Raw genomic sequence first — 12961 nt, 5'->3', positions numbered from 1 at the left:
GGGAAAACAGGCAGCAGCTGCCTAATTTAAAGGATTCAAAGCGTAGGTGTCACTGCAATGTGGCTGTGTCAAAGAGGACGAAGAGAGACAAGAAGAAAGGAGAGAGCGAGGGAGAGATGGGAGAATTAACTCGGGCTGCGCTTTGTTTTAATTATGAGCGAGGGAGCGACAGAGAGAGAGAGAGAGAGAGAGAGAGAGAGAGAGAGAGAGAGAGAGAGAGAGAGAGAGAGAGAGAGAGAGAGAGAGAGAGAGAGAGAGAGAAAGAAGAGAGAGAGAGAGAGAGAGAGAGAGAGAGAGAGGAGAGAGAGAGAGAGAGAGAGAGAGAGAGAGAGAGAGGAGAGCGGGGAGATTCTGCTCGTTATGCCGTCACTTTGCATCAAACGGCTTATTTACATTTCCGATTACATTCCCCGCGCAAACCGGGGGACAAGATCTATCGAGGAGAGAGGGGGGGGGGAGAGAGGGGGGGAGAGAGAGAGAGAGAGAGAGAGAGAGAGAGAGAGAGAGAGAGAGAGAGAGATAATGAGACACTGACTTCTCCTCCTCTTCAGACAAATATACTAGTGTGTGTCTGAATAATGTTCTCCTACTTGTTCTCGTGTTTGATAGTTTTTTTTGCACAAAGGGAAACACAAAAGCATTCTCTGTGAGCGGCAATACATCCTATACACAAAACCCCTCTACACTAAGGGGTTTTAAAGGATGACGCCCTCACAACCACCTCTACACTAAGGTCTTTTTTTATCCACTTTTTCTCCTTATTTTCTATTTTTCTCCCATCCCAATTTCGTATCGCCAATTCTCCCCTTCAATTCTCGCCTCCCCTGTCTTGAACGTTGCTAGACTATGCCTCCCACTGGTCGGCTGTAGTGAGGATAGAAGCCTTGCATCACGCGTCCCCTCCGGTACACGAGGAGGCAGCCTGTTGCATCTTTTCACCTGACAGCGCGGACTCTGTGGCGAGGAGTAACGCGTGGGAGGCTCACGCTGCCCCCGATACTTCCTGTCTCTGCTGTACAGGTGTCACCCAACCGACCTGTAGGAGTCGCTGTCCACAACGTCCAATCCCCACCCATCGACTTCCACCCTCTAACTCTGCCAATTGAGATAGTATGACGACTGGCCCAAGCCGCAGGCAATGCTGACTCGGGGAGTCGAGACCGGAGTCTCTTGCATTGGTGACGAGCGCAATCTCCGCTACGCCACCCAGCCGCCTACACTAAGGGGTTTTAAGCGATGATGCGGCCATGACCGCACCTCTACAGTAAGGGGTTTTACTGCATTATTATTATTATAAACTATGATGCCGCCACAACCACCTCTACACTAAGGGGTTTTAAACGATGAATGCCGTCACGACCGCTCCTCTACACTAAGGGGTTTTAAACGACGATGCCCTCACGAGCGTCGTTGACCCTGAACATTCAAATTATGCTTTGTAGAATTCAAGACGTTTCTTTGAGAACTTCTTAGTCCTCTCTCGACCCTTCTCCTTCTATCTGTGTAATTTGAGGCAGATTCTTGGACTGGGATGGAACAAAGGTGGCCTGGGATGAGACATCCGCTAAGAACAAAGGACTTGGCTTGTCTTAGACATCAAGTAATTGCACAACAGGGGAAGAAAAAGCGAGCGAGAGAGAGAGAAAGAGAGAAGTAGATGGCGAGAGGAAAGAGGGAGGTTGTACATGGAAGCAGAAGTGATTAGAGTGTGTGTTGTGTGTGTGTGTGTGTGTGTGTGTGTGTGTGTGTGTGTGTGTGTGTGTGTGTGTGTGTGTGTGCGTGTGCGCGCTGGGTAAATAGAATGTGTCTTTTAAATAAAGTGGGTGACCTGGATTGGTGGATGCCATCCGCGTCTCTCTGCAGACGGGGGCGGTACAATGCGTTCCTGGCAGTGCCTCAGCATGGCTCCACGGGCAACGAGCGGTGGGTTTCAGGTCAATAATACGCCGTTGGTTTAAAGGCAATCGGAGATGAAAGGAACACAGAATAATTTGGTACAGATGAATGGATATAGTAATATGCAAAAAGATGGACTCAAAAGGAGCTCAGAAGCTCAGGTAATAACGAGGCAAAAGAAGACGTGCTTTTCTAAATGAGATTTTATGTACAGCACTGAAGTAACGTGCTGAAGTAACGGTGCTGAAGTAACAGTGCTGAAGTAACAGTGCTGAAGTAACAGTGCTGAAGTAACAGTGTTGAAGTAACAGTGTTGAAGTAACAGTGCTGAAGTAACGGTGCTGAAGTAACAGTGCTGAAGTAACAGTGTTGAAGTAACGGTGCTGAAGTAACAGTGCTGAAGTAACGGCTCTGAAGTAACAGTGCTGAAGTAACGGCTCTGAAGTAACAGTGCTGAAGTAACGGCTCTGAAGTAACAATGCTGAAGTAACGGCTCTGAAGTAACGGCTCTGAAGTAACAGTGCTGAAGTAACGGCTCTGAAATAACAGTGCTGAAGTAACAGTGTTGAAGTAACAGCTCTGAAGTAACGGTGCAGAAGTAACGGTGCTGAAGTAACAGTGCTGAAGTAACAGTGTTGAAGTAACAGTGCTGAAGTAACAGTGCTGAAGTAACAGTGTTGAAGTAACAGTGCTGAAGTAACAGTGCTGAAGTAACAGCTGTGAAGTAACGGTGCTGAAGTAACGGCTCTGAAGTAACAGTGCTGAAGTAACAGTGTTGAAGTAACAGCTCTGAAGTAACGGTGCTGAAGTAACAGTGCTGAAGTAACAGCTCTGAAGTAACAGTGCTGAAGTAACAGTGCTGAAGTAACGGCTCTGAAGTAACAGTGCTGAAGTAACAGTGCTGAAGTAACAGTGTTGAAGTAACAGTGCTGAAGTAACAGTGCTGAAGTAACAGTGTTGAAGTAACAGTGTTGAAGTAACGGTGCTGAAGTAACAGTGCTGAAGTAATAGTGTTGAAGTAACAGTGTTGAAGTAACGGTGCTGAAGTAACGGTGCTGAAGTAACAGTGCTGAAGTAACGGCTCTGAAGTAACAGCTCTGAAGTAACAGCTCTGAAGTAACGGTGCTGAAGTAACAGTGCTGAAGTAACGGCCCTGAAGTAACAGCTCTGAAGTAACAGTGCTGAAGTAACAGTGTTGAAGTAACAGCTGTGAAGTAACGGTGCTGAAGTAACAGTGCTGAAGTAACAGTGTTGAAGTAACGGCTCTGAAGTAACGGCTATGAAGTAACAGCTCTGAAGTAACAGCTCTGAAGTAACAGCTCTGAAGTAACGATGCTGAAGTAACAGTGTTGAAGTAACAGCTCTGAAGTAACAGTGTTGAAGTAACAGTGTTGAAGTAACGGCTCTGAAGTAACAGTGTTGAAGTAACAGTGCTGAAGTAACAGTGTTGAAGTAACAGTGCTGAAGTAACAGTGTTGAAGTAACAGTGCTGAAGTAACAGTGTTGAAGTAACGGCTCTGAAGTAACAGTGTTGAAGTAACAGTGCTGAAGTAACAGTGCTGAAGTAACAGTGTTGAAGTAACGGCTCTGAAGTAACAGTGTTGAAGTAACGGCTCTGAAGTAACAGTGTTGAAGTAACAGTGCTGAAGTAACAGTGCTGAAGTAACAGCTCTGAAGTAACGGTGCTGAAGTAACAGTGCTGAAGTAACGGCTCTGAAGTAACAGCTCTGAAGTAACAGTGCTGAAGTAACAGTGTTGAAGTAACAGCTGTGAAGTAACGGTGCTGAAGTAACAGTGCTGAAGTAACAGTGTTGAAGTAACGGCTCTGAAGTAACGGCTCTGAAGTAACAGCTCTGAAGTAACAGCTCTGAAGTAACGATGCTGAAGTAACAGTGTTGAAGTAACAGCTCTGAAGTAACAGTGTTGAAGTAACAGTGTTGAAGTAACGGCTCTGAAGTAACAGTGTTGAAGTAACGGCTCTGAAGTAACAGTGTTGAAGTAACAGTGCTGAAGTAACAGTGTTGAAGTAACAGTGCTGAAGTAACAGTGTTGAAGTAACAGTCTTGAAGTAACAGTGTTGAAGTAACGGCTCTTAAGTAACAGTGTTGAAGTAACAGTGCTGAAGTAACAGTGCTGAAGTAACAGTGTTGAAGTAACGGCTCTGAAGTAACAGTGTTGAAGTAACGGCTCTGAAGTAACAGTGTTGAAGTAACAGTGCTGAAGTAACAGTGCTGAAGTAACAGTGCTGAAGTAACGGCTCTGAAGTAACAGTGTTGAAGTAACGGCTCTGAAGTAACAGTGTTGAAGTAACAGTGCTGAAGTAACGGCTCTGAAGTAACAGTGCTGAAGTAACAGTGCTGAAGTAACAGTGCTGAAGTAACAGTGTTGAAGTAACAGTGCTGAAGTAACAGTGCTGAAGTAACAGTGTTGAAGTAACAGTGTTGAAGTAACGGTGCTGAAGTAACAGTGCTGAAGTAACAGTGTTGAAGTAACAGTGTTGAAGTAACGGTGCTGAAGTAACGGTGCTGAAGTAACAGTGCTGAAGTAACGGCTCTGAAGTAACAGCTCTGAAGTAACAGTGTTGAAGTAACAGCTGTGAAGTAACGATGCTGAAGTAACAGTGTTGAAGTAACAGCTCTGAAGTAACAGTGTTGAAGTAACGGCTCTGAAGTAACAGTGTTGAAGTAACAGTGTTGAAGTAACAGTGCTGAAATAACAGTGTTGAAGTAACAGTGCTGAAGTAACAGTGTTGAAGTAACAGTGTTGAAGTAACAGTGTTGAAGTAACAGCTCTGAAGTAACTGCTCTGAAGGAACGGTGCTGAAGTAACAGTGTTGAAGTAACAGCTCTGAAGTAACGGTGTTGAAGTAACGGTGTTGAAGTAACAGTGTTGAAGTAACAGTGCTGAAGTAACAGTGTTGAAGTAACAGTGTTGAAGTAACAGCTCTGAAGTAACTGATCTGAAGGAACGGTGCTGAAGTAACAGTGCTGAAGTAACGGCTCTGAAGTAACAGTGCTGAAGTAACGGCTCTGAAGTAACAGTGCTGAAGTAACGGCTCTGAAGTAACAGTGCTGAAGTAACAGTGCTGAAGTAACGGCTCTGAAGTAACAGTGCTGAAGTAACGGCTCTGAAGTAACAGTGCTGAAGTAACAGTGTTGAAGTAACAGCTCTGAAGTAACGGTGCTGAAGTAACAGTGCTGAAGTAACAGCTCTGAAGTAACAGTGCTGAAGTAACAGTGCTGAAGTAACGGCTCTGAAGTAACAGTGCTGAAGTAACAGTGCTGAAGTAACAGTGTTGAAGTAACAGTGCTGAAGTAACAGTGCTGAAGTAACAGTGTTGAAGTAACAGTGTTGAAGTAACGGTGCTGAAGTAACAGTGCTGAAGTAACAGTGTTGAAGTAACAGTGTTGAAGTAACGGTGCTGAAGTAACGGTGCTGAAGTAACAGTGCTGAAGTAACGGCTCTGAAGTAACAGCTCTGAAGTAACAGCTCTGAAGTAACGGTGCTGAAGTAACAGTGCTGAAGTAACGGCTCTGAAGTAACAGCTCTGAAGTAACAGTGCTGAAGTAACAGTGTTGAAGTAACAGCTGTGAAGTAACGGTGCTGAAGTAACAGTGCTGAAGTAACAGTGTTGAAGTAACGGCTCTGAAGTAACGGCTCTGAAGTAACAGCTCTGAAGTAACAGCTCTGAAGTAACAGCTCTGAAGTAACGATGCTGAAGTAACAGTGTTGAAGTAACAGCTCTGAAGTAACAGTGTTGAAGTAACAGTGTTGAAGTAACAGTGTTGAAGTAACGGCTCTGAAGTAACAGTGTTGAAGTAACAGTGCTGAAGTAACAGTGTTGAAGTAACAGTGCTGAAGTAACAGTGTTGAAGTAACAGTGCTGAAGTAACAGTGTTGAAGTAACGGCTCTGAAGTAACAGTGTTGAAGTAACAGTGCTGAAGTAACAGTGCTGAAGTAACAGTGTTGAAGTAACGGCTCTGAAGTAACAGTGTTGAAGTAACGGCTCTGAAGTAACAGTGTTGAAGTAACAGTTCTGAAGTAACAGTGCTGAAGTAACAGCTCTGAAGTAACGGTGCTGAAGTAACAGTGCTGAAGTAACGGCTCTGAAGTAACAGCTCTGAAGTAACAGTGCTGAAGTAACAGTGTTGAAGTAACAGCTGTGAAGTAACGGTGCTGAAGTAACAGTGCTGAAGTAACAGTGTTGAAGTAACGGCTCTGAAGTAACGGCTCTGAAGTAACAGCTCTGAAGTAACAGCTCTGAAGTAACAGCTCTGAAGTAACGATGCTGAAGTAACAGTGTTGAAGTAACAGCTCTGAAGTAACAGTGTTGAAGTAACAGTGTTGAAGTAACGGCTCTGAAGTAACAGTGTTGAAGTAACAGTGCTGAAGTAACAGTGTTGAAGTAACAGTGCTGAAGTAACAGTGTTGAAGTAACAGTGCTGAAGTAACAGTGTTGAAGTAACAGTCTTGAAGTAACAGTGTTGAAGTAACGGCTCTGAAGTAACAGTGTTGAAGTAACAGTGCTGAAGTAACAGTGCTGAAGTAACAGTGTTGAAGTAACGGCTCTGAAGTAACAGTGTTGAAGTAACGGCTCTGAAGTAACAGTGTTGAAGTAACAGTGCTGAAGTAACAGTGCTGAAGTAACAGTGCTGAAGTAACGGCTCTGAAGTAACAGTGTTGAAGTAACGGCTCTGAAGTAACAGTGTTGAAGTAACAGTGCTGAAGTAACGGCTCTGAAGTAACAGTGCTGAAGTAACAGTGCTGAAGTAACAGTGTTGAAGTAACAGTGCTGAAGTAACAGTGCTGAAGTAACAGTGTTGAAGTAACAGTGTTGAAGTAACGGTGCTGAAGTAACAGTGCTGAAGTAACAGTGTTGAAGTAACAGTGTTGAAGTAACGGTGCTGAAGTAACGGTGCTGAAGTAACAGTGCTGAAGTAACGGCTCTGAAGTAACAGCTCTGAAGTAACAGCTCTGAAGTAACGGTGCTGAAGTAACAGTGCTGAAGTAACGGCTCTGAAGTAACAGCTCTGAAGTAACAGTGCTGAAGTAACAGTGTTGAAGTAACAGCTGTGAAGTAACGGTGCTGAAGTAACAGTGCTGAAGTAACAGTGTTGAAGTAACGGCTCTGAAGTAACGGCTCTGAAGTAACAGCTCTGAAGTAACAGCTCTGAAGTAACAGCTCTGAAGTAACGATGCTGAAGTAACAGTGTTGAAGTAACAGCTCTGAAGTAACAGTGTTGAAGTAACAGTGTTGAAGTAACGGCTCTGAAGTAACAGTGTTGAAGTAACAGTGCTGAAGTAATAGTGTTGAAGTAACAGTGCTGAAGTAACAGTGTTGAAGTAACAGTGCTGAAGTAACAGTGTTGAAGTAACAGTCTTGAAGTAACAGTGTTGAAGTAACGGCTCTGAAGTAACAGTGTTGAAGTAACAGTGCTGAAGTAACAGTGCTGAAGTAACAGTGTTGAAGTAACGGCTCTGAAGTAACAGTGTTGAAGTAACGGCTCTGAAGTAACAGTGTTGAAGTAACAGTGCTGAAGTAACAGTGCTGAAGTAACAGTGCTGAAGTAACGGCTCTGAAGTAACAGTGTTGAAGTAACGGCTCTGAAGTAACAGTGTTGAAGTAAAAGTGCTGAAGTAACGGCTCTGAAGTAACAGTGTTGAAGTAACAGTGTTGAAGTAACAGTGCTGAAGTAACAGTGTTGAAGTAACAGTGTTGAAGTAACAGTGCTGAAGTAACAGTGCTGAAGTAACAGTGCTGAAGTAACAGTGCTGAAGTAACATCTCTGAAGTAACAGTGTTGAAGTAACAGTGCTGAAGTAACAGCTCTGAAGTAACGGCTCTGAAGTAACAGTGCTGAAGTAACAGTGTTGAAGTAACGGTGCTGAAGTAACAGTGCTGAAGTAACAGTGCTGAAGTAACGGCTCTGAAGTAACGGCTCTGAAGTAACAGCTCTGAAGTAACGGCTCTGAAGTAACGGTGCTGAAGTAACAGTGCTGAAGTAACGGCTCTGAAGTAACAGTGTTGAAGTAACGTTGCTGAAGTAACAGTGCTGAAGTAACGGTGCTGAAGTAACAGTGCTGAAGTAACGGCTCTGAAGTAACAGTGCTGAAGTAACAGCTCTGAAGTAACAGTGCTGAAGTAACGGCTCTGAAGTAACAGTGCTGAAGTAACAGCTCTGAAGTAACAGTGCTGAAGTAACAGTGCTGAAGTAACGGCTCTGAAGTAACAGTGCTGAAGTAACGGCTCTGAAGTAACAGTGCTGAAGTAACAGTGTTGAAGTAACAGCTCTGAAGTAACGGTGCTGAAGTAACAGTGTTGAAGTAACAGCTCTGAAGTAACGGTGCTGAAGTAACAGTGCTGAAGTAACGGCTCTGAAGTAACGGTGCTGAAGTAACAGTGCTGAAGTAACAGTGCTGAAGTAACAGTGTTGAAGTAACAGTGTTGAAGTAACAGCTCTGAAGTAACGGTGCTGAAGTAACAGTGCTGAAGTAACGGCTCTGAAGTAACAGTGCTGAAGTAACAGTGTTGAAGTAACGGTGCTGAAGTAACAGTGCTGAAGTAACAGTGCTGAAGTAACGGCTCTGAAGTAACAGTGCTGAAGTAACAGTGTTGAAGTAACGGTGCTGAAGTAACAGTGCTGAAGTAACAGTGCTGAAGTAACGGCTCTGAAGTAACGGCTCTGAAGTAACAGCTCTGAAGTAACGGCTCTGAAGTAACGGTGCTGAAGTAACAGTGCTGAAGTAACGGCTCTGAAGTAACAGTGTTGAAGTAACGGTGCTGAAGTAACAGTGCTGAAGTAACGGTGCTGAAGTAACAGTGCTGAAGTAACGCTCTGAAGTAACAGTGTTGAAGTAACGGTGCTGAAGTAACAGTGCTGAAGTAACAGCCCTGAAGTAACGGCTCTGAAGTAACAGTGCTGAAGTAACAGTGCTGAAGTAACAGCTCTGAAGTAACGGCTCTGAAGTAACAGTGTTGAAGTAACAAGAGTGCTAGGGATGGGCACCTTTCACATTTGAACCGATACCGGTACCGGTACCTGTGAATCGATACCGGTACCCAACGGTACCTTTTTTCGGTACTTTAGTCTCAAGAAATTTTATTTACCTACCTCAGTCGTAAAAGAAAAATCCAAACTTCAAATAACTACAATTTCGACAGTTTTCGGCTTGTCATTGCTCCGACTGCTTTTTTGTTGAATCAAGTCAAATCCTAGGTAAGCATATATTGTGCGTGTGAACGTTGACATGAAAAGAAAAAAGTTAAAAAAAATTGAAATTAAAAGAAAATAAAAAAAAATCGGTTTCTCACTTGATTCGATACTCTGTAGTACCGACGTGTTTCGGTTCGGTACCTCAAAAGTACCGAATTCGGTACCCATCCCTACAGAGTGCTGAAGTAACAGTGCTGAAGTAACAGTGTTGAAGTAACAGTGCTGAAGTAACAGCTCTGAAGTAACAGCTCTGAAGTAACAGCTCTGAAGTAACAGCTCTAAAGTAACGGCTCTGAAGTAACAGTGCTGAAGTAACAGTGCTGAAGTAACGGTGTTGAAGTAACAGTGCTGAAGTAACAGTGCTGAAGTAACGGTGCTGAAGTAACAGTGTTGAAGTAACGGTGCTGAAGTAACAGTGTTGAAGTAACAGTGTTGAAGTAACGGTGCTGAAGTAACGGTGCTGAAGTAACAGTGTTGAAGTAACGGTGCTGAAGTAACAGTGTTGAAGTAACAGTGTTGAAGTAACAGTGCTGAAGTAACAGTGCTGAAGTAACAGTGCTGAAGTAACAGTGCTGAAGTAACGATGCGGAAGTAACAGTGCTGAAGTAACGATGCTGAAGTAAGTGTTGAAGTAACAGTGTTGAAGTAACGGTGCTGAAGTAACAGTGTTGAAGTAACGATGCGGAAGTAACAGTGCTGAAGTAAGTGTTGAAGTAACGGTGTTGAAGTAACGGTGCTGAAGTAACAGTGCTGAAGTAACGGTGCTGAAGTAACAGTGCTGAAGTAACAGTGCTGAAGTAACAGTGTTGAAGTAACAGTGCTGAAGTAACAGTGCTGAAGTAACGGTGCTGAAGTAACGATGCTGAAGTAACAGTGCTGAAGTAACGGTGCTGAAGTAACAGTGCTGAAGTAACACTGTTGAAGTAACAGTGCTGAAGTAACGGCTCTGAAGTAACAGTGCTGAAGTAACAGTGTTGAAGTAACAGTGCTGAAGTAACAGTGTTGAAGTAACAGTGTTGAAGTAACAGTGCTGAAGTAAAAGTGTTGAAGTAACAGTGCTGAAGTAACAGTGTTGAAGTAACGGTGCTGAAGTAACGGTCCTGAAGTAACGGTGCTGAAGTAACAGTGCTGAAGTAACAGTGCTGAAGTAACAGTGCTGAAGTAACGGTGCTGAAGTAACGATGCTGAAGTAACAGTGCTGAAGTAACGGTGCTGAAGTAACAGTGCTGAAGTAACGGTGCTGAAGTAACGATGCGGAAGTAACGGTGCTGAAGTAACAGTGTTGAAGTAACAGCTCTGAAGTAACAGTGTTGAAGTAACAGTGTTGAAGTAACAGTGTTGAAGTAACAGTGCTGAAGTAACAGTGCACATGGTAATTGGATAGGATTATAACCCAGGTGTGGTGCATCTTCCTAATAACAGATCTCAAAACACTAAGGACTCACATTTTGAAACCTTTATTTATCCAGGGAAGACCTGCCAAGCACGTAGACGCTCTTCTTCAGCATCAACCTGCTCTGCGTGCCATGCAGTTACACACATCAGCTGCCCAGTACAACCACAGTCTTCACCCACTGGCCACTGAGCAGAGAGCACTGGAGCAGTCAGGGGTTAAGTGCCTTGCTCAAGGGCATGTAAACATTCTGGTTATTTCAGTCCACAGATTCAAACCGGGAATGTTTCAATCACAAGCCCATTTTCTCTAACAGTGAGGTCATTGCGGCTACCCTGTATTTCCCACTCAGATGGATGTGGCTTTCGTATGCTCTGAAATCCATGTGTCAAGTGTCAGTGAGATCCACGTGTCAGATGCCAGTGAACAGTAAATTAAATCCATGTGTCAGGTGCCAGTGTACAGTAAATGAGATCCATGCGTCAGTGAACAATAAATGAGATCCATGTGTCAGGTGCCAGTGTACAGTAAATGAGATCCACGTGTCAGATGCCAGTGAACAGTAAATTAAATCCATGTGTCAGGTGCCAGTGTACAGTAAATGAGATCCATGCGTCAGTGAACAATAAATGAGATCCATGTGTCAGGTGCCAGTGTACAGTAAATGAGATCCATGCGTCAGTGAACAATAAATGAGATCCATGTGTCAGGTGCCAGTGTACAGTAAATGAGATCCATGTGTCAGATGCCAGTGTACAGTAAATGAGATCCATGTGTCAGATGCCAGTGAACAGTAAATGAGATCCATGTGTCAGGTGCCAGTGTACAGTAAATGAGATCCATGCGTCAGTGAACAATAAATGAGATCCATGTGTCAGGTGCCAGTTTTTTTTTTACATTAATCTTGGGTTAAAAAATAGCAGTGTTAAAATAATTGTGGGTTAATGCGTTAATAAAGCTTTGACAGCCTTAGTTATTACACATTCTTACACATACATGTGTGTTGAACATCTGAGGTATTGATGAAGTAACAAAGGAAAAAAGCCAAAAGCACTTACTCCTCAGACATTCTTTGAAAATTTTACAGCCCAAAATACAAAAAAGATCCAGGCGGAATAGGTAACAAAGGGTTGAAGAAATATTGTCTGAACTGTCAGATGCAAGCTGGCTGTGTGACATAACCGAGCATCTCGCTCAATTGAATAAGAAGCTGTAGGGACGCAAACAAGTCCCACCCAAAACTTGACCAATATAGTTGTGAACTGAGACAACCCTTATTTTGTTATTTTTGAGTACAGTTACAGTTGTGTGTTCATGCAGACACATAATAGCAATTTCATTACGAATTGAAAATGGGGGACCCTGATGTAAACAAGTCGAAAGTCTTTCTCTGGTCTGCATCCCCTTAACAATTGTGTGTATTGAGCTGTACTGTACTGTACCCATTCTGCAATCTGTTAATTAAAGTTAATTAAACTATCTTCCATTAGTTGGATGTATGGCCTCTGCAAGGTTGTGTGCAGCCATTTGTTTTTGTAACATCTGCTACATCTGTCCCACGTGTTCTTTGCAGCTCACAGGTGTTAGTTCTGCCCCTCTTGACTGTGACAAAAGGTTTTGAACAAACTTAATGTCATAGCTTGTATTTGATGATATTCTTTGTTATTTACTTGAATGGTTTGATCATTGATTGATGGAGTAATATGGGGTTCTGATAAACTAAAATTATTTGTTAAAATAACATAAGCTAACATATATTTTTACATCTATGCAAATGCATATGCAATATGTATAACTTGAATAAGTAATAAATACAGAAACAACATGTTTAACAATATGTAAATGAGTAGCTACATTTATTTTACATTACATTAACATGTATACGGTCTTTGGCCCTTTGAGGGCAACCATAATGCTGATGTGGCCCTCTGTGAAAATGAGTTTGACACCCCTGGTTTAGATGATAGCGCAAAGGTTTATCGTTTCTAGGAATTCCACCCAGGAAGGTGGTCTCACTTTTTTGCGGTTTCTCCCCATAAAAACGCCATTGCCGTATAAACAAAAGGCACATCCGAAAAAATATTTTTGCGGATTCACCTGCTAGCGTTTCCGTCTAAACAGGGCCTTAGATTGTAAGTTACCACTTTTTTATGTGGTAATGCTATAGTGACAATAATGCCTTCTCATACAGAACCAAGCATTTCACGGTAAAGTATGTGTATTTTATTGTGATATTTAATAAACAAACTTGAAACTTGAACTTGAACTTCTCTGAGCATTAGGGTTGGGTACCGAACTCTGTTCTTTTAACCATTTGGTTGCCGAAAACGTAGAACTATGTTTCTGTCGCCCGATCGTTGAGTGCCGGAAACGTAGATCTACGTTTTTCTCACAGTATTTCTTTTATTCGCTATTGCCATTCATAATTCAGCGGGGCACCTTGTGCATACTGCTCTGA

The sequence above is a fragment of the Notolepis coatsorum genome (genome assembly GCF_963971535.1).
Source record: "Notolepis coatsorum genome assembly, chromosome: 11".
Classification (NCBI taxonomy): domain Eukaryota; kingdom Metazoa; phylum Chordata; class Actinopteri; order Aulopiformes; family Paralepididae; genus Notolepis; species Notolepis coatsorum.
Note: the sequence above shows the minus strand (reverse complement) of the source record.